Below are 24308 nucleotides of genomic sequence, written 5' to 3'. Positions count from 1 at the left end.
GATGCAAGATTCCAAAGCAAGATGCCGCGGTCTTTTTTGTGTGAATGGAAAAGCTTAGTTGGGAGTCAAACCACACCCCGAGGTTTTTAACTTCAGGGGTAGGGGTAGGACCGAGCTCACGTGGCCACCAGCTGTCACCCCACAGATGAATTTGTTTCCCCACAATGAGCACCTCGGTTTTTTTAGCATTCAATTGTAGGAAGTTATCATTCATCCAGTGGGCCACAGATATAAGTCCCTCACGGAACTTAGCCGCCTCGAGATCGGAGGCCCCACTAATCGCTACCGCAAGCTGCGTGTCGTCAGCGTAGGACACGATGGAAAGGTTCCCACGCTTTGCGACATCAGCCAGTGGCTGGACATAAAGGTTAAAAAGAGTGGGGCTTAAGGCCGATCCCTGGGGGACGCCCTGGGCCACCGCATGAGGTTTGGATTCAAAGGGGGGAGTGATGACCCTGAAGGAGCGATCAGATAGAAAGGATCTGAACCATTCAAGGGCCAACTTATCCACCCCTGCCTCAACCAGACGTTGGAGTAAAATGTCAAGGGAGACGGTGTCAAAGGCGGCACTTAGATCGAGGAGCACAAGTGCCGCCGTGTGACCTGAATCCTCTAACATGCGGAGATGTTCGGCCATATACAGGAGCGCCGTCTCGGTGCTATGGCCGGGCCTAAACCCATTCTGTGAAGGATCCAAAATATTCGCAGAATGGAGATGTTTTGCAAGAATAGTATTAGCATGGGCCTCAGTCAGCTTAGCAGCCCACGGGAGGAGAGAGATGGGGCGATAATGTTCAGCTTTTTTGGGGTCCAACGCAGGTTTTTTCAGAATAGGAATTACCTGCGCCTGTTTCCAGGCAGCTGGTACAGAGCCCGATGACAATGATAAATTGATGAGTTTACAGAGCGGAGGAAGGCAGGCTGAGGATTCTCTAAATTGTGAGGGCCGCAAGGGATCTTTCGGGGAACCCGATTTCACCCTGATCGCGAGTTTGTCAAACTCCTCTATAGAAAGCTCCGGAAGATAAGATAGCGAGAGAGCAGTTTTAGAAGTGGCTGTGGTGAGCTGCCGGGGGCCCGTAGAGCTGGGAAATGTTCGGTAAATTCCCTCCACTTTATTGATAAAAAAAGCGGCCAAATCCTCACAGTGGGAGGCAGAGCAGATCTCAGTGTTAGAGGCTCTACAAGCAGTAAGATCTTTCAGTGCTTTAAAGATAAGTTTGCTAGGGTTGGAACTAGCACTGAATTCACGTGAGAAGTAGGCAGCCCTGGCCCTGCAGATGGCTCGATGATAGGTCTTGATAGTTGCGAGGTACAAAGCTTTCCTAGCCGGGTCATAAGACTTGCGCCAGGCTCGTTCGGCTTGTTTGCAAGATTTTTTTTAAAGTCGAAGAGCATCATCATACCAAGGACTGGGATGGCTGCGCTGTTGTTTAGTCAAGGCATAAGGAATAAGCTTGTCCAACGCATTAGTGAGCCAACGGCAGTATAAATTATAGCCGGACTCCACATCAGTGAAAGGAGCCAGGGGGGCTTCAGCTAAAAGCAGATGGAAATCACTGAGCTTCAACTTTTTCCACGGGCGCCTGGAAATAGTAGGAATAGGGGCAGCTATGGGAGGGTCTTCAAATAAGAGATGGCATTCAATTAGGTGGTGGTCAGTCCAAGCCATAGGTCTAGGAGGCAGGACTTTGACCGATGTAAGAGAGGTAAAAAAAGGGTCAAGAGTATGACCACCAATATGTGTGTCATGAAGAACTAATTGTGAGAGTTGGAGGGCCTCCAGATCAGCACAAGTGCTACTGGCCGCCGAAGGACAGGGAGAATCAAAATGGAGATTAAGATCCCCAAGTATGTTAAAATTGGCCGTCGTTAGGGCCAGAGAACTAACAGCCTCAGGGAGAGCAGTCCTGAAAGCAGCATCAGGGCCCGGGGGTCGGTAGATAAGTAAGCCAGAAAAAGAAAAATGCGAGTTAACAGAGACAGAAAAGTAGGCGCTTTCGCAACCCACAATATCCATAGGTTTCCATGTACAGGGATACCTAGTTTTAATAGCGGCAGCAATGCCGCCCCCTCTAGAGTCGCGGTTAAGAGTACAGATGGTATACTCAGGCGGAAGAGCCAAGTTGATAGCAGCAGAGGCATCATTATGAAGCCAGGTTTCCGACATAAAAAGAATGTCAGGGGCTTCATCAAGAAGATCGTGAACCTCAAGATGGTGTTTTACCAAAGAGCGAACATTGAGATGGTATATCTTGAATATTGTAGGTTTAGGTGACAAACGAGGAGCGGGGCAGTGGGTAGCGACCGGGGTAGGGATAGGAAACGCATAGGCTGTCTGGGTTTGCCTGACAGTGATGGACAGAAGAAAGAAGGCTATATGTCCATTCATCCTGATTGGGTGGGCGGACATTTAGCCATTTCTCCAACAGCCCTAACTCTTTCAGGCCGTCGGAGAGGTTTGTCTGCGGCCGTGACGGAGTAGTCACTGCTGTAGCTAAACTTAAGGTCCACTTGTATATAAATGTGGTGGGTGGACAATCATGTTGGTGGTATATATACTCCGTCGCCATTGCATATACATCAGCCACTTAGTTAACAACAGCTTATCCTGGCCCTTCTAACTGTTAGTCATTAACACTAATTTATAAACACACGAAGCACAGGCAATTAGATGTTGATACTAGAGCTTTTAGAGTTCTTAATGAAGCTATATTTTTTTCTACTGCTTCTCCCTGTAACTACCTACAAAATTGAGTCGTTCCACAACTTTTCTTCCACTTATTTCAAAGTCACTAATGCTTCTTCATCTTCAAGACCTAAAAAATACTTCAGAAGTGATTCCAATGTAAAAATGGATTCTCGCAGCCTCTGCGGATACACTGAGATGCCCTTTAAGGCAATGTGGAAAAGTACCTGTTGGTTGAAGACTGCATCCACAAAACTGTACAATTGTCAAGGGCCAATAAATGTACATTAATAAAGCATATATACAAAAAGTAGTTAGATGCACACACACATTGTTAAATTAATACTATTTGCCATTTGGGGCCATATGTATCAAGAAGGCATTTTGCGATTCCCAAATAGCGATTTTTAAGGGAATCGCTATTTGGGAATCGCAAAATGCTATGTATGTAGGATTTGCAATATATTTTGCGAATCCTACATATTCCTTAATTGCAAATCTCAAATTGCGATTCGCAATTAAGGACTACCTCCCCATTCATTCCTATGGGCCTTTAGGCCATAGGAATGAATGGGGAGACATTCTCAATTTGCGATTAGCAATTAGCGAATCGCAAATTGAGAATGCAATTTCAAGGGTGCAAGGGTGTCAAAAGGATACCCTATTGCACCCCTGTGTATGTGCGTCACATGGCACTTTGAAAATTGCAAAAAAATGCATTTTTCAAAGAAATCGCAAATTACCACCAACTTGAAGTTGGTGGTAATTTGCGATTCCTTAAGGCCATATTGCACTTATTTGGTGCTTCTTACATTGCATTTAGGGATTGCAAAATTTGCGATTCCTTAAATGCAATCGCAAAATAAGGAATCGCAAATTTTGCGATTCCTTATTTTGCACCCAGATTTGAATAATACATACCATTTAGCCATATTGCATTCACAAACCCCGAAATTCTGCGAATTTCGGCGTTTGCAAATGCAATTTGGCTTGATACATATGGCCCTTGATCTTTATTTCGGCTTTAAACCATAAAAGTTCATCAATACAATTATCAAACATATGAAGTATGTACACATTAAAATCCTGTATAAAAATGGAATAGTAAAAGGTTGATCCTAAATCGCATGCACAGATCTTAATATATTTTAAAACCACAAAAAACAGAATCAACAGGTGAGATAGATTACTTTCTATGTCCACTGTGCAAAATGCCAGGACCGGTTGCCAAACAAACAATAGACCTAGCTCTGGCAACCATAAAACCTTGGATTCTAAAACCGTGTAAACTATTCATCCCTTATCTTAAAAACCTTTTTCTGACACACCATGTAGAAAACAAAATTCTGTATACTGCAAAAGTGATTGCGTGGTCGGGGTCATATTTCAGTATTGTAAGAAACATTTGACAGTTGGAAGTCCTTGGTTCCTACAGATCTGTACTATCCACTTATGTCTTTGCCTTTTATATAGTGGACAAAAAATAGTGCACAGGCCTCAGTTTCTTCTGCTACTCCACATGAAGGACACTTCCGATCAGATTCCCTTGGCTAGGCACTAGTGAAGATACTAATAATTACTGTTACAGGTAATTACTATTAATTACAGTCTCTGACGTGCTCTTGTTACCTGATGACTGGGAATTATGTGCTATGTCAAAATTAACACACGGACTGTAGCATCGTTTACTGTTCATGAGAGCAAAACCAGAACATTGGATAATAATGTCATAATTACAACACTATGGGCCCGATTCACAAACGTAATTCAGAAAAGGCATTTAGGAGTAGTAGGAGATTTTGTCTCAGTTTAGGAGGATTAAAGTTAGGAATCCTAACGTTACTACTCCTAAATGCCTTTTGTGAATACCGAAAGTCGTAAAGTTAGGATTTTGTCTCAGATTACTTTTGTGAATCGGGCGCTATATCTCCACAATCCTCTATAGTTCACCCGTGCAATACTCTTCTTGTCTCTGTGTTTGAGCACAGCACCAGTTCACCTCTCCTGTTGCCTGACCTTCGGGAGCACATCTCAAACCATATTAGAGCAGCCTGCGGCACGTGACAAAGCCGTAGCTAACATGGCGGGGTGGAGCGTCAGGCATGAAGACTTCTCCCTCTCGCCACAGTCAGGCACCGCGCCCCCAGCAGTGCTTGCACCGTGCTTACCCCAGACCTGTGCGGTGTCTGCTCGCCAGGCAACCATGTCACTGCAACCAGCAGGACCAGCAACTCCAGGATAAACTGTAGATGCCACACAGAGGCTGCAACATTTCCTGGAAAACACACACCTCCCCCATTGCTCAAACTGGTAACAATTCAGGCAGGCGTCCAGACAGCACTCTGACAGAGACATTCCGTACAGGACAAAAGTTCCCGCAGACACCTGGTCACGTCTGTCATTTCTCCTGTTCTTCGGACACATGAAAGCTGAGCTCTTGACTTCTTGCCAGTGCAATCATGTGCAATGATCACAGAAGCAACAAGCATTTGCAATGCAATAGGTCTCGCATTTACCAGAGTTTGAGCTGTTGGCTTTGTAAATGATAATGCCTTTTTATTTATGTTTTGGTTTTTAAAACATAAATAAAAGGCATTGTCATTTAGAATGCCAATAGCTAAACACTCACAAATGCGATACCTGTTGCATTCCAAATTGTGTTTAGAAAACTCATGGAATGCATTTGCAGGGGCTCACTGTGATTGATGGCCGGTATAAGGAGGCGAGATATAGGACGGGCACTTTATAGCTAATGTTGTTACAGATGCATTTGAACAGAATGCTGTCACTTGATGGGAGTTTATTTTTGTATATAAACTAACAGGAATGATTTATGTTTCGGTTTTTAAGTACCAAGGAAAATGCGTCCTAAAAATGCATTCCATGTTGGGAAAAAAAGAAAAGCAAAACAGAAATCTAAACTGTTAGTTTATTTTAAAAACCGTCAGGTGAACGTGCTGTGTTTATAAAGCACATTGAATGCAAGAAATGCATTGTGGGGGCTCACTGTGATTGATGGCCGGTATAACAAGGCCAGGAATGCCTCTTTCGGTGCAGCAGGGTAAAACGACGAAGTTGGAGGAAATAAAAGCAAGCGCCCTGAACCTCCCACCCAATTCTGGAGGGTTGGAATGTAAGATCCCTGCCATATCAGTAGGTGACCCCAGTCAGTTTCTGAAAAAGTAAACATGCAATGCAGGCATTTATTTTTTATTTAATAAAATGACAACAATGTCGTGCACACGTTTAAAGAGGCTCCTACCTGAAGGGTCGAGTGCAGAAGTGGAGGACGTGCTGATAAAAGTGAGTGCAGACGGGGTGGATGTGCCGATGGAATTTAGATAATTAACCGCACTAACGAACTCCCGTAGGGTGAACCCGACATTTAAAAACACGGGCAGAAAGACATAGGCGGAAAAAAACAATTACAAGTGATAAGGAAAGGTTACCTGTGTCAGAGAGAGATTACAGCCACACTGTTTAGTGTCCCATGAAGCCCATCATGCACTGTAAAGGAGGCGGGAGAGCCGCGGAGTAATAAAGGTTCAGCAACTTCTCCTCCACAGGAGGCGATGATAAATCTGTGTGCGTCTTCATGCACAAAACAAAAAGGGTGGAGGGGGCAGGGGAGGAGGGGGCAGGGGAGGAGGGGTCCGGGGAGGAGGGAAGGGCCAGAGGGACTTGATGGGAGTGGTGGGGGGGAGGGGGAGGGTATAGAGAGGGAGAGGAGGAGAGACAGGACAGGGGGAAGCAGCAGAGACACGGCGGGTAAAATAAACAAACACGGCTGGCAGGGGAGGGGGCGGAGAGGGGAGAGGTGCGACACGGCAGTAGGAGGAGGAGGGGGGAGGAGAGTAGGGGAGGCACGGCCTAGCGGCAGGCAGGCAGGGGAGGAGAGGAGGAGGGGGGAGGAGAGTAGGGGAGGCACGGCCTAGCGGCCGTGCAATCAAGTAGTGAGGGGGCGGAGCTGGGGGAGGCTGTGAGAGAGAGTAGGCAAGGCAGGCGGCTGGGGGCATGTGCACGCGCTTTTAAGCTCAATGCACATGCGCATTGAGCTTAAAAGTCACGGGCACTGCAAGGAATCGCCACGATTCCTTGCAAGTTAGATAAAGTCTGGATGAGCCCCTATAGTCTCGCTTGCTCGATGCGCATGCGCATCGACAGGCGAGACCTAAAAAGGTGAAGTCAACAATGTTTATTGCAGTTTGAAGCAGGTCTAAATGGGAGTAGAACCACCTGCCAACTGGCACAGATGTAATTTAGGCATGATTTCATCTGGCACGGGTGCCACTCAACTGTAATGTCACCAGATCAGATATCAGTGAACACAAGCACTTCAAGGTCACCTTTTCTTTCTTTGTCACCCATTTCTACTCTTTATAACAATTTTCTATTAGTCCATGTACAAGAAATGTGCTGACACTATTCCAATTTATATTTAACTTTATTGGTTATTTAGACTAAATGCATATGTATATAATTGATCATTCATAACTGTCTTTAAAATATGTAATGAATATTTGGGCATATTATCAAGGGTGGCGATAGGGAATTTTTGCTGCTTTAGCGGCCGTTTTCGGCCGCTAAACGGCGATAATTCTATTGCCCTATTAGCAAGCTGTCACTAACAGCAGTTAGCGACAGCTTTTAGGTGATAGCGAGCGGTTTGGGGCCCGCTTTGCATGTTAGCGATATTTATCGCTAATGACATGCAAAGTGGGCGTACCCAAACTGTTAGCGACTGAAAACAGTCGCTAACATCGCTATCGCCTATTAGCAAGGCAGGCGTAGCGATGGAAATATTTGCGCTAAGCGCGAATATCTCCAAATACTAACACCTGCCCAGACCGGTTTTTAGCCATGTTATCCAATAGGAGGTGGATAACATGACTAAGAGCATTTCATCGCTAATGGGTGAATATCGCTGTATTCTCAGTGATATTCACGCATTTCGCCACTATCGCCGGAAAATGTATCGCGTTGGAGATAAACGTTGCTAAAAGCACGTTATCTCAGCGATATAAAATTCGTCGCTAAGCCTATTTAGCGATAAATATCGCTACTTGTTGGTAATATGCCCCATTATATCTTGTGCTACGTATAATCAACATTACTCTGGCGCATTGGAATTATAAGACTTTGCAACTGTGGCATTTTCTACATAATTATGGATTTACCACATTTGTTTCTAGCTCAAAGGGATTAGAAGTTGCTAAATATGCAGCAAAAAGTATTTCCGCGTAGGTGAAGGCCCTTTGCCAATGTTGACTAGCCAATTTTCTCTTCCTGGCTGCTGTACCTGGGTGTCATATTGGAACTGAGGTGAAACCTGTGCCCAGACAGTGTCAAACTGAGTAAAAATGACAAAGTAATACTACAAAAAATATGCCGCATAATTGACCTTTTCTTGCTGCATCATTTAGTTAGCCCTGATGCATAATTTGGTGTGCCCCAGCCGCACAATTTCAGAGGCCAGGACATTATTGAAACAGTTGTATGCATTATGTCTATCAATGTCATTTTTCTTTTCGTACATTTATTTTTCTTATTTGTATGTTTCTTTCAAGGTGCCTTATCTCAATAAAAGATGACATTAAAACAAACATAATGAACTGCATAAATCTGATAGCATTAGTGTTACCATGTGGCTCGACCCTTGGAAGCTGCTTTCTGCTGATACCTACCCGGATTGCTCTACCCTCTGCGGATTGTGAAGGAGCGTGGTCTTTCGCCTGCCCTTTGTGGGAAACGGACCTTCTCCACGAGCCGACCAGCACCTCGCCGGACCCGCTTCGCGGGTCCCGCAGCGCGCCATCTGCTGCTGGTGACTGCTGTTTGTCTGCTGTTTGCCTGCTGTTTCCCGAGGAGGAGCGCGGGGAAAGGCAAGTCGACCAGCGGGGCTGCGAGCACAGGCAGGGACTCCAGTATCCAGGAGCCCCTGCGCGCCCAACCTGCAACACCTGGGCTGCTCTCCCCGCTGGCCACGCCCCCCGCCAACTGAGTGAAAACTGGGCTTCACTCTCGCCCCTGTGGGACCCTTGGAAGCTGCTTTCTGCTGATACCTACCCGGATTGCTCTACCCTCTGCGGATTGTGAAGGAGCGTGGTCTTTCGCCTGCCCTTTGTGGGAAACGGACCTTCTCCACGAGCCGACCAGCACCTCGCCGGACCCGCTTCGCGGGTCCCGCAGCGCGCCATCTGCTGCTGGTGACTGCTGTTTGTCTGCTGTTTGCCTGCTGTTTCCCGAGGAGGAGCGCGGGGAAAGGCAAGTCGACCAGCGGGGCTGCGAGCACAGGCAGGGACTCCAGTATCCAGGAGCCCCTGCGCGCCCAACCTGCAACACCTGGGCTGCTCTCCCCGCTGGCCACGCCCCCCGCCAACTGAGTGAAAACTGGGCTTCACTCTCGCCCCTGTGGGACCCTTGGAAGCTGCTTTCTGCTGATACCTACCCGGATTGCTCTACCCTCTGAGGATTGTGAAGGAGCGTGGTCTTTCGCCTGCCCTTTGTGGGAAACGGACCTTCTCCACGAGCCTAACAGGACCTCGCCGGACCCGCTTCGCGGGTCCCGCAGCGCGCCATCTGCTGCTGGTGACTGCTGTTTGTCTGCTGTTTGCCTGCTGTTTCCCGAGGAGGAGCGCGGGGAAAGGCAAGTCGACCAGCGGGGCTGCGAGCACAGGCAGGGACTCCAGTATCCAGGAGCCCCTGCGCGCCCAATCTGCAACACCTGGGCTGCTCTCCCCGCTGGCCACGCCCCCCGCCAACTGAGTGAAAACTGGGCTTCACTCTCGCCCCTGTGGGACCCTTGGAAGCTGCTTTCTGCTGATACCTACCCGGATTGCTCTACCCTCTGCGGATTGTGAAGGAGCGTGGTCTTTCGCCTGCCCTTTGTGGGAAACGGACCTTCTCCACGAGCCGACCAGCACCTCGCCGGACCCGCTTCGCGGGTCCCGCAGTGCGCCATCTGCTGCTGGTGACTGCTGTTTGTCTGCTGTTTGCCTGCTGTTTCCCGAGGAGGAGCGCGGGGAAAGGCAAGTCGACCAGCGGGGCTGCGAGCACAGGCAGGGACTCCAGTATCCAGGAGCCCCTGCGCGCCCAACCTGCAACACCTGGGCTGCTCTCCCCGCTGGCCACGCCCCCCGCCAACTGAGTGAAAACTGGGCTTCACTCTCGCCCCTGTGGGACCCTTGGAAGCTGCTTTCTGCTGATACCTACCCGGATTGCTCTACCCTCTGCGGATTGTGAAGGAGCGTGGTCTTTTGCCTGCCCTTTGTGGGAAACGGACCTTCTCCACGAGCCGACCAGCACCTCGCCGGACCCGCTTCGCGGGTCCCGCAGCGCGCCATCTGCTGCTGGTGACTGCTGTTTGTCTGCTGTTTGCCTGCTGTTTCCCGAGGAGGAGCGCGGGGAAAGGCAAGTCGACCAGCGGGGCTGCGAGCACAGGCAGGGACTCCAGTATCCAGGAGCCCCTGCGCGCCCAACCTGCAACACCTGGGCTGCTCTCCCCGCTGGCCACGCCCCCCGCCAACTGAGTGAAAACTGGGCTTCACTCTCGCCCCTGTGGGACCCTTGGAAGCTGCTTTCTGCTGATACCTACCCGGATTGCTCTACCCTCTGCGGATTGTGAAGGAGCGTGGTCTTTCGCCTGCCCTTTGTGGGAAACGGACCTTCTCCACGAGCCGACCAGCACCTCGCCGGACCCGCTTCGCGGGTCCCGCAGCGCGCCATCTGCTGCTGGTGACTGCTGTTTGTCTGCTGTTTGCCTGCTGTTTCCCGAGGAGGAGCGCGGGGAAAGGCAAGTCGACCAGCGGGGCTGCGAGCACAGGCAGGGACTCCAGTATCCAGGAGCCCCTGCGCGCCCAACCTGCAACACCTGGGCTGCTCTCCCCGCTGGCCACGCCCCACCGCCTATCACGTACCGATAGTGCTGACTCTTAAGGAAGGAGCCACCCCCGCTACGCGGGAGCGTGCGGGAGCGCGCCGGGAGAAGCCCGGGACAAGGGCGGGACCGTCTGTGGCCGTCCGGGGCCGAAGGAGGCCGGGCTGGGCCACAACCCCTGGTCAGTGTGAAACTCCATCTTCATCTCCATAGTAAGTGACATAGCTTCCCTTGTACTGTTTTGTTACTACTATGGCAACTGCTGCAAATACAAGTCCTGTAGCCAGCCATTTAGCGTCTCTTCCCACAGAGTCTGGCCCCTTGGCCATCGGTCCTTTAGATAAATTCTTTTTTAATCGCTCACTTGTAATAGATAAGGAACTAACTTTGGCAGAGAAGCGTGCCGAGCGCAGGCTTTCTATCGAAATACTTAAGAACTCTACGGACAAGTTTCCAAATGTAGTCTATCCCACTTTGGTAACCCCTCTATCATCAGTGAGCATCCCGGTTACAAACAGAGACTCTGAGGCCTCGGGGGATAAACCAACTGAGACTGTTGCTGCAGTTTTAAATAATACCAGTGGTAGTACATTTGACTTACTATCGCATACAGATGCGGGCCCTCATGTGGTTTCGTTTAACTCTAAAACTGGGGCTAAAAGGAAATGTCCAGTTTCTGTCAAAAGGTGTAAAAAAATGGTCCAACCACTACCAAAAATCAGGAAGTTACATAAACTTGTGACCAGCGGGAATCCAGTCAAAGAACCAGCGCAAAGAACAGGACGTGTAACGTCAACTATTCCTACTTCTCAGGATATACAAGATAAAGTGGACAATTCATGTTCTGTTCCAAAAGAATCAAGTATTGGTAATAATGTACTATTCGCGAATGTGCTTCCAGAATTGGAAAAAATGTTTAGACTGGTACTTATTCCCATTGAGGATAGAATTGCAAATCTCATAGATAGGTTAAACCACTTTGAGCAATCAACTTTAGACAATTTCTATTCTACTAAATCCCTGATTAAAAAGAGTAGGTCGGAAACAAGCTCAAATTCTCAGGTTGTAAATAACCCCCACACACAGGATAAGGGTAGAAATACAAGAAATGGCTCACCTATACCTTCCAAACAAAATAAACCCCCAGCTAAAGTCACCACAAAACCCCTAGTTAGGGCTGAGAAAGCTACTTCAGGTTCTGAATCATCGCAGTCCAACTTAACACATCCTGTACAGTCTCCATTACCCCGGCCACAAAACCAACTGGCCGTTGTAAACGTTGTTGCTACTTCGTGCCAACAAGTGGGTAAAGTTCCAGCTCTTGTGAGCACAATTACCAATACATGCATACCTCCTAACACCACGGGGGTAGGAAATAGGGACAGTGTTAACCAGTCGGCTGTTAAAGCCACAACAGCACCCCTTGCTAATAATAAACAGGTGCAGAAACCAGTCCCCCAACCTCCTCCACAAGTTCCCAAACCTATCCCAACGCCCTTACAAAAGCCACCTTATAGAAAACCCCCGATCAATCTTACTCCAGACTCCTTCCCCTATGTGGCAGTTCTCATCAACGTACCATCTTTACCCCCAGGGCAAAGGGAAAATTTCCAGATGCTTAAAAATAAGACCATGCACTGGTTAAAAGAAAATCGTCCCCTGCCGGGTGACATTGATGGGTTAATAATAGGGGCAAGGAGAATAGACTGGATGGGTTACACACCTAAAACCCTGGGGGGAGACTGTATAGTGGTTAATTTTCAAGATCCTAGGGTGGTGGGATGGATAACAAGGCAAGGATGGGGAATAAATAAGGGCGGTATTGGTATTGTGGATCTCACCTTTTTTTACCCCAGATCAACAAGTGTAACCACAAGCCTACTCAACGAGCCAATAGCCCCCCCAAAGGCGCAATGGCCAGCGACTTCTTTACCACCTCCCCATGTCAGTTTCAATTGTACCCCACACACACACAATAATCCCTATGTAGGATGGCAGGGCTCAGGGTGGGGCTATTGACATACTGGTACTGACAAAATAGGTGGAATCATAAAAGAAGTAGAGGAGCTAGGAGATGTCTGTGGTAACATCATTGCTACAGACATTAAGGAGAATAGCAATGAGGCCGGGTGTGTAGTCGATGAATGTGGTTCTAGACTAGTAACAACAAAACCATATGTCTTACACCCTGTAACAGATGATTTAGCTGTGGTCACAGTAGATAACCCAGAAAGGCTGGCAAACCTAACGGGGATATCGATGTCGCCCCATGAATCTCCAATTGCTAAATCTATGGATGGGATAAATGTAGATATTGGTACCTTTTTGTCTTGGAATGTCGCCGGATTGGCTAGCAAGCTGGACTCCCAACTTTGGGTGGATTTTAAAAGTGGTTTTGACATTTGTTGTTTTCAAGAAACCTGGGCTTGTGATCCATTATTTTGCTTAGGTTACTTGAATTACTATTTACCTGCCACAAAAGGGGGAAGAGGGAGGCCAAAGGGTGGCCTAACTGTGTGGGTTAGACAGGGTTTGTTTATTGATATAAAAATCCTAGATAAGGGAAATTGTGATTTACAAGCCCTTAGAATCTCTGTTGTAAATGGTGCTCCAATAGATTTATACAATGTCTATGTGAGAGGTGGTAAAGAAGTCAATCCATCTACAATTGAGTTGTTGTCCGACGTTATGGAGGTTAATTCCCAGGGTAACTTAAAGATAGTTGCCGGGGACCTAAACAGGACCTTTGAACCCTTGACCTGTACAAATGCCCTTATCGAGCATGAAGAGGACAATTTATGGGGAGTACCTTCCTTAAATTTACAACCTGTGAAGCGATGGACTAAAGAGATTCTCCTATTAAATGGAATATGTTTGGAATACGGTCTAAGAGCCCTCAATGGTAGGACACCCGGGGATAAGGAGGGCAGTTTTACCTTTGATAATGGTATTAATAGGAGCCGAATTGACTATATACTGTGTAGTCTCCAGCTGTGGAGTGGGGTTGTTGACATGGTAATCAGGCCCCGGGTTGAAAGTGATCACAACCCCCTATGTGTGTCACATAAGTGGTGGAATGTAGGTTCAAGAAATCGTAACGAGACACATAACGAAACTCCTCTGTTAAGTAACGATGAGCGAAGGTTAAAATGGCCCAAGGTGACAGCAAACGAAGTCACTATGACATACATAATTAATATGGTAGATTATGCTATCTCTGCGATTGAAGCAGTGGCCCTAGTAGTTCCTGGGGACAATGTTATCACAGATATCCACGATAAGTTATTCTCCGCCTTAAGACCATGTTTTTTTATAAAGCAAAGAAAAGGAAAGAAAACTAAAGAAGTGGGTAGGTGGTTCGATAACCATTGTAGAGCAGCACGTCTAGACTTGGGGCATGCGATAAGGAATAGGGATCTTGCAGCAGTAAGAAAGAACAGGAAATTGTATAAAGCAGCCATATATTGTGCAAAAAAGAAATGGGACGAAGACCACTGGGCCCAATTAAAAGAAGCCTCTGATAATAAAGACCCAATGTTATTTTGGAAAATTATTAAGTGGGGTAGTGGTGCGGGCCCTGCAAAACCCGACAATAATGTACCAGTGGAAGCCTGGGTTGACTATTTTGGGCCCCAGTACGCGGAAAGTAATAAGTCTGTGACAGCTGATGAAATAACACCGGTCTACGCAACCGAAGATCTGTTTTCCCTTAGTGAAGTGGTAACTGCCATTAGTTCTGCGAAAAGCGGGAGGGCGCCAGGCCCGGACGGTATCCCCCCTGATATTTTTAAACACGATGTGGCCAGATGGGCGAGATACATCCTCCTTGTAGCAAACGCATTAGCAAAGGGGGCAGTGGTTCCAGATATCTGGAAATGTGCAACCATTATCCCCGTCCACAAGAAGGGCGACCGCTCATCGCCTGCTAATTACAGGCCTATAAGCTTAATAGCCACCGTGCAGAAGATAGTCGGGAGAATGGTAACCAACCAGCTGATGGACTGGGTAGAAGACAACAGTGCCCTCTCGCCATACCAGGCGGGATTTAGGCGTGCTACCAGTACCATCGACCAGGTCTTTCGCTTCATAATATTGCGGTGGAAGACTGTAGAGCTGGGGAGGGGCAGCCTGTATGTCGCGTTCGTTGATCTACGGGCTGCGTTCGATCTAGTCCCCAGGCACAAACTATGGTCGGTGCTCCAAAAGCTGGGGATTCCTGCAGAACTGCTAACCTTAATCATGCAACTGCACGAATCCAACTATGCCAGAGTCCAATGGGGAGGAAGTAGCGAGACAACGGTGGACTTTCCTGTTGAAAGGGGTGTTAGGCAGGGATGTTCCATGGCCCCTTTACTTTTCTCGTTATTCATTAACGGGATAGTCGAGAGAATGTTGAGGGCTAGTGTTGATGCCCCATCGTTAGCGAACACCAGGGTCCCGATCCTGATGTTCGCTGACGACACTCTTATTTTGTCAAAGACTCCTATGGGGCTACAACGTGCATTAGGCATCTTTGATGCTTTTTGCTTGGAGCATGGGCTAGAGGTAAATGTAGGAAAAACCAAACTAATGGCCTTCTCTGCTGGACGCAGAAGCGATCCTAAAATTACCTTAAACAACAGCAGGCTCGATATAGTCAAGGAATTTACATATTTGGGAGTGCAGATTGCAGGGGGGACAGGCTGGACGCATCACGTCAACAAAGTAGTCCTAAAGCACCAGCAGTTATCGGGGGCCCTAAGGGGGGAACACCGTAAATCAAAAACAAAACCTATAAAACCCGCTTTGGCGGTGTATGATGCGAAGGTTTTGGGTGCCACCCTATACGGCGCAGAACTATGGGCTTGGAATGGTCTGACGGCTCTTCAGACTTCCGAGAACAAGTTCATGCGTGGTATTACAGGACTCCCCCAGAGCACCCCCCTAACCCCATTGTTCCTGGAGCTTGGTAGACGCACGATTATCGACAGAGCTCGACTGCGTCCAGTTCTTTACTGGAGGCGCCTCTGGACGACTCCGGAAATAAGGCAGTACGCTGAGAGCTTTTTGTGGATAATCAGGGAAGACATCTTCCACAAAATAAAATGGTTAAAACATCTGAAGACCATGTTGGAAAATCTAGGGTTCTCAAATCTTTGGAACAACCCCGAGGGAGAAACCTTCCCAAGTAAAGAAACTCTCAAAAATCAATATTGGGATTGGGTGGGTGGCAAGATGCTGAATGACAATAGGGCAGATTCTATGTCTGGCCGTTTCCTGGAGACCAAAATTTTACCTGTCTTGGAAAACTATTGGGATAATGTTACGGTACCAATGGACAGGAAACTTGTCTTCCAGCTGAGATCAGGATCTATCCCACTCAAGAAATTGACATCTGGTTGGCACAGACCCACCAATAGTCTATGTCCTGCCTGCGAAAATGCTGAGGAGAGCCTTGGCCACTTTCTCTTTTCATGCGAAGCCTACGCGAATCCAAGGAGGAAATGGCTCTCGCCGGTTTGTAAAAATTTGGGGACACGCGAAAGTTCAGTGGCTCTAAGAATCCTATGCACAACACAGCAGGATTCAATAGTTACGGGTGTCGCCAAATACATGGGTTGGGCGTGGGCGATAAGACGACGGTTCTTGGGGGGTCGTATGTAATGAGGTATTCCTTTTTTAGTTTTTATGTATTAGGCATTTTATTGTTTTATCTGTGATCTTGTATGAGCGTATTGTGTTTAATGGATTTCTTATTCTGTATTATGTATTTTGTATATATTCTGATTTAACGTGCTTTTATGAGAATTGTCTCGAATAAAGCTTATACAAACAAACAAACATGTGGCTCGACAGCTCCCCCCTGAGGAGGAAATCAGGAGCACAAGAGATACTTAAAATAATTCTGCTTTTGAAATAACAGTGCAGTGCTCTCACCATATCAGCTGACAGCACCTTTGATTATTTAACTTGCATTTTCCTGTTTTTAAGTGAGGTTGGCTTTGAATGGCAGACATGCATAGTAATATATATTAATAGCAGCACAAAAGAATAGGCGTGACTTTGGTGTGAGTAAACATTACACTGAGGTGCAATGAATGAGTGTTTCAGAGCTGGAAAGCCCTGTAACGTTTTCCAAACCTGTAAACGTATATATGTTTGGGTGTTCACAAACTACTCTGCCACACTGGAAAGATCAGAGATTTACCGCTGACAAGGACAGGAGTAAATTAGGAGTAAATCTCTCTCTGCGCTGTGACAGGGATCAGAGCACCCCCAGAATTGGTGAGGCGTAAGGGAAGAGGTTTCTCTACCCCATGGAGAAAATGAACTAGCACCTAGAAATTCACTTGCTCAGGAGATATTCGCACGAGATAATTTACACAGGTATTTTTCAAACATTTTTCATGACCACATCTGGAAACTGATGCAGTTTTCTGGAATCCTGTTACTATTTCAGGTTTCCAGGCGCATTTTCTCAAATCTGTGACTGCATTTTGCAGGTTTCCAGGCGCACTTCAGGAAACTTTTATTAATCCCTGAAAGTCGTAGACAGTGGGTATTAATTTACAACTTTCTTTAAGAACTTGGGTACTTTTGTTCATTGGTCTACTGCGGAAGATTTCAAACCGCTTCAGTATTAGTTTGTGCTTATTAGCAGCTGCTGAAAGAAGTATGGAGTTTGACTTAAAGTAAGGAATTTGAATCTTCATTCTGGGTTGCTTAGGAATCTTATGAACAAAACAACATTTGAGTAACAACGTATGAAGAAGAATAATGTCCCAAATGTCGGATCCGCTGCATAGTGAAAAAGCAATAAAAAGCTAATGACAGGGTCACGAAAGGGCCAGATAATAGTTGGATAGCAGTGACTGTCAGCAAAGTCCAGTGGGTTCCACACCGACCTGAACTTGTTTATTCACTAAAGCTGAACCACAACAGAGCTCACTGTCCCAGAGAGGCCTGAAACATGCAGGGCTGATCTTGCAGGCCCTGTGCCAGCTAGTAAAACAGAAGGCTGAGGTCCCCAAAGAGAATGCAGCTGCTCTCCTATCCGATACATCATGGAGGGGTGCAATGCTTCAGATAAAGAAACAGGAAAGGGGGAAGAACTGTTTATTGCGTCCATGCTTTTTTGGGTTCAAGTTTAATTTAGAGGTTTAAAAATCATCCAAAAACACAAAGCAATCAAAATGTTAATCGATATGTGTACAGAACAGATTCATTACCAACAAACTTAAATCTTCAAAATATACAATTAATAACTAATGTCTCAACATTTAAGATTGCAGTACAGGTCACGAGATCACCACTTACAAGAAGCAAATAATATTAAGTACAGCTCTAAACAGAAGTAAAAATCAGAAAAAGTATAAATCGACCAATGAGAATGTTTAGAATGAATCGGTTGGCGCAAGCAAGCAGCTGTGGAGAGTCCACCTGGGCTCTCAGCACAAGCGCTTGGTGACTGGATGACTATGTGCAGGGTGTACAGTGTCTTATGAGGATGAATCAATCACCTCCACATAATGACTATGCCCCTTGAGGTTGTCTTTGTGGATCTCTAGACATGACCTCAAGGATGCCAAAGTATGATCTTTAGACATGACCTCAATGACGCTAGGATATCTGCACTCCCACAGCCTCTAAGTTTCCTTCCCACTCAGTGTTGTGCTCAACATTTTTCATAACAAGACACCAATGGCCTAAATGCAGTCTTGCAGGACCTGAAAACAGAACATGTATGTTAGCTTTAACTACTGAAGAAGTAGACCTTCCTAGAAAGAGTTACATATAGCACAATCCACGTGGAGCTAAAGATTTGCAGTAGACCTTCATGGAAAGAGTTACAGATAGCACAATCTCCCTGGATCTAATGATTTGCTGGAGACCTTGGTAGAAAGAGTTACAGAAAGTGCAATGCCCATGGCTCTAATGATTTGCAGTAGACCTTCGTAGAAGGAGTTTCAGAAATCACAATCTCAGTGGATCAAATGATTTGCATTAGACCTTCGGAGAAAGAGTTACAGATAGTACCATCTCCGTGGATCTAATTATTTGCTTTCAACTGAGGAGGGAGATGATCAATTACATTAAACCAGCTTCAGGTCTAACAGCACCAGAGACACTGTCAATTATATTATTTCTAATTTGCACTAGGAACAACAAGCATTGGCAAACCCAATAGGTCATGCTTGTAACTGAAAATGTCTATATGATTTCATGCAGTCCGTGTAGCCACTCTTCCATTCACCCATGCACTCAGTCACTCAGCAGCCATGTACTCAGTCACTCAGCAAAAGACACACATATGATGGACGGAATGCAGAGCAAATCAAACATTCCCCCCCCAGTTGTAAATTAATACCCCCAGTCAAGAGATCTGGGTTAAATCCATTGTTCTTTTGCTCATCATGAAACCCCAGGTTAGACCAAGCCATATGCAAATCAGTCTTGACCCTGTGCCTCATGAGAACAGTCCAGCCCAAACTGCCAAGCCAGGCCATCTTTGGACCGGACCGGAAAAAAGCATTTTGGGGCAGTTTTCAGGGCATCACCCCTCATCAGCCAGGCTAGCTTGAATCCAGTGGCACAGTGAGCCCGGGACCCACGTCTGGGCATAACAGGCGCATTTAGGACAAGAAAGAAAAAGACACACAGATGATGGATTCAATCACTCATCCTTGCATACATGCATCTATTCACCCACTAACATTCTGTCATTCACCTGCTCGCCCATCCACTATACCACACACACACATTAACCAAACAACGGAGAGGCATTTTCAGGTAAAAACCGGGCTTATTGGCTTAGCTGCTTGTCCATCAACTAAAACGAATATAATACAGCCCTTATGTAAGTTGGGAAGATTTCTTTCACTGGGGGGTATTGTCAAGGACCCTAATAGGACTAATTCTGATAGTGTGTGCCGATCAGTCTGTGAGAGGTGAGAGAATGCTCTCAGTATTGTGTGACTGCTTCTCTGTGAGAGATGTAACAGAGCTGTCTGCAGAGTGAAACCGTTAGGGATCTCAGTAAGAGTGCTGCCAGTACTGTGAGACTGCTAGCCGGTAAGGTGTGAAAAGGGTGAAAATGCTGCCAGCAGTGTGTGACTGTTAGCCCACAAGAGGGGTGTGAATGTAGTCACTGTGTGAAGCTGGTACTCTGAGGGGCTAAGAATACTCTGTCAGTCTTTGATGGGCGCAGGAGTATGTTTGTGGTGTGAGGCTGCTACCCTGTGAGGGGCATGAGAGTGCTGTCAGAGGTGTAACACTGCTAGTTTGCGAGGGGTGTGAGTATGCTGTTTGTAGTGTATGATTGGTACTCTGAGGAATGTGAGAGTGATGTTTGTAGTTGCTAGTCTATGAAGCGTGAGTGCTTGATGTTGGTAATGTGAGACTGCTAGACAGTGAAACAGTGCGTGCTGTCAGTGATGTCACAGTCTGTGAGAGTGCTCGCAGCAGTTTGATAATGTTGCTTCTGGCTTGGTGTGTCTGTTAGTTAATGAGGCTGTATGTAGAGTGTTACTACTATTCTATCAGTGGTGTGTACATGCTAGTCTATAAGGGGTGTGAGTGATCTCTGTAGTATTTCTGTAACTCTGTGATGTGCATGATAGTGCTACTGGCAGTAAGAGACTGCTAGTATTTGAAGGGTGTGAGAGTGCTTCTGTAGGGTGAAACTGCTACTTTGTGAGAGTGCTGATAGAACTGTAACATGGCTAGTCTGTAACAGCTGTGAGATTCCTGCCTGTAGTGTGACTGCTAGGGATGTGAGAGTTCTGTCAGTAGTGTGTGGCTGCTATTCCTTGAAGGCTACTCGAAGGATGCTGGTTGTGTGTGATAGTTGGTATGCGAGGGAGGTGAGAGTGCTGTTAGTAGTGTAACACTGCTTCTCTGAGTGCTGTGAGAATGGTGAGCGGTGGTGCTTGTAAGGGGCCTTCGTGTTGATAGGCGAATGCGACCATCCGCTGACAATAGCATCTCGGTCATGCAACCTGAAAGATACGCTGCACTCAAGCTGTGCATTAAGTGGAACTGCAACCATAAAATAATCAAGCAGGAGCAATACACTATTACGTCTCCCACCACCTCCACCAATGACCACCTACACAGGAATATGAGGGCCTTCAATACAAATAGGGGAAAGGATAATGGGATAAGAGAAAAAATACAGAAACTAGATTCCACCACTTTGGTTCATGATATCTACAGGATGATATTGATTTCTAAAGAAAACAAGATATCTTTAGTAGCTTGCCATCAAGGTTCTCCACCTAACTGTAATAGAGAAGTGTTGTTCCTTAGCAATATCTCTTTACAACCAACTCCTTCCATTAGTGTGTAACTTGCAATTCCTGAAACTTAACATACAAAAATAAGTACTTTACATGTTTGTTGACAGATAATTTGCAACTATGAACAGAAAAACGGCCTCAAGTTTTGCCATTATGTACTCTCTGTGGAAGTTGCTTTTTAGTTTCTACTTTTATACATTAACCCCTTCGATGCTCATGATGGAACGGTTCCGTCATTAGCGTCGGGTGAGCTGTGCTCATGACGGAACCGTTCCGTCATGAGCCCGTTGGCTCTTTAGAACCTTCAGCACAGCGCGAAAATTCGCGCCGCGCTGAAGGGGTTATAGCACTGCAAGATAATAAACAAAGATTAAGTATTATGACATTCCTTGTCTCTTCAATTTTTGTGAACATACTGAAACTCTAATACCTTTAAGACTCACCTTCATACATAGCATAAGTAATCAAATTTGCATTTTCTGCATGATCATCCAGATTTTTAACTTTTTTCTGGACCCTTTTTTGCTGTTATTAGGACTTTGTGCATAGTGACACAGCTATTCTGTGCCACAGTACTTGTGTTCCTACCCTAAAATGGTATTGATAAAATTGGTTTAACCCAATTGGTCTATTTAACTGTCCTGTCAGACCATTTTATATGGCCTAGAAATTGTACCTATGTCATGGAAGTTAAATTTCTATGTTGCCAGTGTGTATTTACACCACCTACGTATATGAAAAAAAATATGTGTATGCCAACACCACTACTGACACATGGCAGGGAAAAGTGCTTTTGCAATGTAAGAAAATCATATTATTAGATTGTTATAGCACCTCTAAATTGTGCCTTTTACACCCACAGAACAGAGTGATAAGATATATATGTAAATAGGACGTACTACATTTTAAGGTTAGTGTGCTCTTAGAGTGAAAACATAACGAAAAAGATATTTCACTGTGTGGGCTTTGCTAGACTGAACAGGCCTAGATGGGCTTCAATTATTTTTTTCCTGTCCCCAGCTGGGAAATTGCATGAAAATTACTCAAAAGTTATTTTCTACTTCATTTTCAAAATCCAACTTAATGGTGAAATTGAGTTTTTTATAACTTGAGTATAAAATAACTTTATAAAAAATATACCTCAGGCAGCCTGCAACAGAACCTGCTTAAAACCATTCCCATAGGTGGTCAATCAAAGGCCAGTCCAGGCGGACGTGAACGAACCCACATCTGGGCTGACGCACCCCTGATAAAGCATATCAGCTCAATATCAGTACTCTAATCACGACAGTACGATTGGCAACATCTATTTTTATTTTTTTGGTAAATTCAGGCATTTCCAACATGTAACCTCTGGGCATAGCATCAATTGGGACACCGTATAATGAACATTTATTCTTTGCAGCATACTGAACATATACACCTACGGTAGCTCCAGTGTACATATCTACCTTGCAAATAGCTGGCATTATAAGGTACAGCATATATATTTATAAGGGTTTTAATAATGTAATACTGCAGCAAATCTTCTTAGTGCAATTAGTATAGTATCTCTACATTTTTCTTCCAAATTAAGGTTGAATTCCCAGAGAATGTAATCATTTGCCTCTCTCTTCATGTTTTTAATCCCAACGATTTTATTCACCAGAAGTGTTAGATAAATTGAAGTCTATCATCACCTCTGCTGTGGTTAGGTACGTGGCTATGCAAATTATTCTTCTGCGTGAATGAAAGACCATCATCTTTTAGTAGAAAACAATTGCAATTATTACCGGTAACATGTTATAACTATGTAGTACATTTTAAATTGTCTGTGCTTTTTATGCTGGTGGTCATGCCGGACACCTTAAATGTTAAATTTGAAGGAACAAAATAGAAATGATGTTTGTTAACCGAAATTTCGATGTCAACTTTTACAGGATAATAATTGTATGTTTCTCACTATTTAGAAAACTGTCCTGGAGAAGGTGTTAATCACATACCGAAACGCTGCGTCGACAACTGTTTTCCCACAATGATGTATTTTTAATGAAATGTTTTTTATGGTTTTTATGATATTTGTACATAATTGTATTCAATGAATCCTTAATGTATACATATGATGTTTTCTATTGTTAATTTTTAAGTGTATTGTTGACTTTATGACATTGTAGAAGCATTAGTTCCTTTCAAAGGTGTATTCTCCTGACTACCAGCATTGTCTAATAGACTGTTTTAGATTGTGACACAACATCACTGGTGTTAGGGACTTATTTGTTTCTTGTACGTTCCCCCTGTCCCGGATTAGATTAATAGGGGACCTCCCTTTTTTTCTTGACTTGTGTTTCTCCCTAACACCACGACTTTTAAAAATATTCCGCTGTGCTCCTAAAGTACTTTAATGCAATCCAAAGGAAGCAACTGGTCTTTACCAAAGGAAATCCTAGATCACGATTGCCTAACAAAGACTTAGTGGACCAAAAGAGAAAAGATGTCCAGTTAGCCAAGATGACTGCCATGTCGCCACACTATGGGGCCCATTAGAATGGCGGGCGGATCGCCCCCGCCAGGCTGGCGGTAGCCATCCTAGCTGCAAAGACCCCCTGCCATATTAGCATGGCTGGGGAGTCCGCGGCGGACGGTAATACCATCCGCCGCTTTTCTGCCCCAGTCACAAGGCGACCGGAGCGGAAAAGGGTTGTATATGGTGGCGGTGTCTATCAGACACCGCCAGCCATATTACAATGGGCACTTCACAATGCCTTTCCATGGCGGCAACGCCGCCACGGAAAGGCATGCGGAGTCTCCCTGCTGGGGCCCGTTGCGGGCCCCCAGGGACTCCGGGGGATGGGGGTACACATGGGGGGTACCTATGGTACCCACCTGCATTTCAAGGAACAACGTGGCAGGCACCGCGCGGTGCCTGTCACGTTGTGCTTTGAAATGCACAAGATGTACTCTTAGCATTGTGGTGGGCGGTGCTAACAATGTTAAGAATAAGGGATGCGCCCGCCACTGTGGCGGGTGCTTCCTAATACCCCCCACGGGACCCCTGCACTTATGGCGAGCGGTCCCGTTCAATGGTAGGATGACGGGCAGACAAAGTCCGCCCGTCATCCTAATGGGGGCCCTATGTGAGAGTACATGGCCTGCTAGTAAATGTAGTAAATATCTGAGTGCTGCTGCCTTGTGCATTCTTCCCAAAAACAAACCCTAGTCCAGACTGGGCCGACACTGTCCAAGAGCCACTAGCCGTCCTTCCCTGAAAAAGTCTCAAGGCTATAGGATTTGGATTTTAACTCCCCAGCGTGGACCAAGTAGCAAGCGGTAAGCAACATCTCCAGCCCCAATTACTGGCACAATAATCACAATGGCCCTCAGAGTTTTTAACCTTCAGGAAACGCCTAAAAACTCTTCTGGATGTGGGCTACTGGCTTATTCATAGAGTCACCAGGATTCTGCTACCAAATTTGCACATCAGAATGCA

General features: G+C 45.9%; 1 protein-coding gene across 1 annotated transcript in view; it reads right to left on the bottom strand.

The window, feature by feature from the left end:
- Positions 1-24308, bottom strand: part of CHRDL2 (chordin like 2) — a 632837-nt gene that overhangs the window by 556232 nt on the left and 52297 nt on the right. The gene's annotated exons all lie outside the window — the stretch shown is intronic.

Source organism: Lissotriton helveticus, chromosome 8 (assembly GCF_964261635.1).
Source record: "Lissotriton helveticus chromosome 8, aLisHel1.1, whole genome shotgun sequence".
Classification (NCBI taxonomy): domain Eukaryota; kingdom Metazoa; phylum Chordata; class Amphibia; order Caudata; family Salamandridae; genus Lissotriton; species Lissotriton helveticus.
Note: the sequence above shows the minus strand (reverse complement) of the source record. Positions and strands in the feature narration are given on the sequence as shown.